At 36.3% G+C, this 1,586-nt stretch overlaps 1 pseudogene; it reads right to left on the bottom strand.

Moving 5' to 3' along the window:
• Nucleotides 1–445: 445 nt before the first annotated feature.
• LOC101521031 (KATNB1-like protein 1) lies at nucleotides 446–1,355 on the bottom strand (annotated as a pseudogene).
• Between the last annotated feature and the right edge of the window lie 231 nt (nucleotides 1,356–1,586).

The following is a 1,586-nucleotide window of genomic DNA, read 5'->3' as shown; positions in this document are numbered from 1 at the left end:
GTCTTTTCAACATAACAAAATAACTACACACATTTAAGGGTTTTTTTTTTTAATAAAACAATCTTTAAAAAAACACTGTGATTGGTCTTTGTACTTCCTAGTAGTAAGTCTTGTCTTACTTTTCCAGAGTATAAATTATATTCTTATGCATGAGTGATTGCACTAAGACCCAATAGTTCTTAAACTATGTTTTCAAACAACCCTACAGATCCCAACTGCAGCCAGGGTGAACAAGCTTCACAGTGCGCTATCACCCCATCAAAGCCGAGGATGCTCCTTTTGGATACTATTCCACTTCAATGTTTCATTATGTGGTTTCCTAAAAGAAAAAGAATATTTTGATTTCCTCCATAATTTACAGTTCTCAAAAGGAGACTCATTTTTGCAAATCATATAATCCCAGAATGTCTTGAAAAACCACCTGCTCTTCAGCAGTAGAAATATTTCAATTAAACAGCAATAAATAAGCATCTACATCCTTAGCTATACTACCAGTATATCCTAGAACCAAAGCAAGATGCTTTTCCTGTTCCCATAATCCACTTAATTGTGGTTTTAAAATGTGTATATTTCCATCATTTGTGACTTCTGATTTGGATGACAGTTCTGACCACTACCGTTTTGTGACCGCTTGGACCCAGTTTAAACCAACTATTACCTATTCTTCAAATCTGCTTTTAAGTGATGACTTTACTAAGAATAGTAAATCCACACAGCAGCCAGGTGAGATGTAGTGTTTTTCTTCCTGCATATTACTGGTGAGCACAGGAGGGCAATCTACAACTCCAAGATCTTCTGTCCTCACGAATAGGCTACAAGCTCACTTACACTTCTCTTCCTCCAAAAAGTTAAGGCTACATTTAATCTCAAATTCCTGCTGGATAAAACTTGGGCCATTGTTTCATGGTGCTGAGTAACCTCAGCTAAGAGCCCACTGTATTTTGATGATGGCCTTACAGTCTGTGAAGAACCAGTGTCGCTGGAATTAATCAAGTGTGTTCAAGTATCATGACATAACTTTTCAGGCAAGTGGCCTGCACAAGCCAGTTCATTTCCTTTATTAGCCATGTCACAGCCCCACTGCTAGGGACTCTTTTTTTTTTTTTTTTCTGTAACGAGGATCTGGAAAGGGCTGATGAATTTTTCTGTGATAGATCACCTTACTAGGTTTGGGCTTTTCACAGCTTGTCCAGCTGTTCTATTTATGCAAGCAGCCAACTCTTTGAGAGATTTCTTAATCTCCTTTGTATTCTTATTAGTGAAATTACAAGTTCTTTTTCTAGAAAGATCAGGGAAATGATCCTCAATATTATTACAGAAGTTCCTTTTTTAACATTGTAATTTTCAAGTACCATAATTTTCTTTCTTTCTTTCTTATTTTCTTTCTTTCTTTCTTTCTTTCTTTCTTTCTTTCTTTCTTTCTTTCTTCCTTCCTTCCTTCCTTCCTTCCTTCCTTCCTTCCTTCCTTCCTTCCTTTCTTCCTTCTTTCCTTCCTTCCTTCCTTCCTTCCTTCCTTCCTTCCTTCCTTCCTTCCTTCCTTCTTTCCTTCATTTCTATTTATTTTATTTTTACTAGAAATTTAGATA

Source organism: Ochotona princeps, chromosome 5 (genome assembly GCF_030435755.1).
Source record: "Ochotona princeps isolate mOchPri1 chromosome 5, mOchPri1.hap1, whole genome shotgun sequence".
Classification (NCBI taxonomy): Eukaryota; Metazoa; Chordata; class Mammalia; order Lagomorpha; family Ochotonidae; genus Ochotona; species Ochotona princeps.
This window is presented reverse-complemented; position numbering and strand designations above follow the sequence as displayed.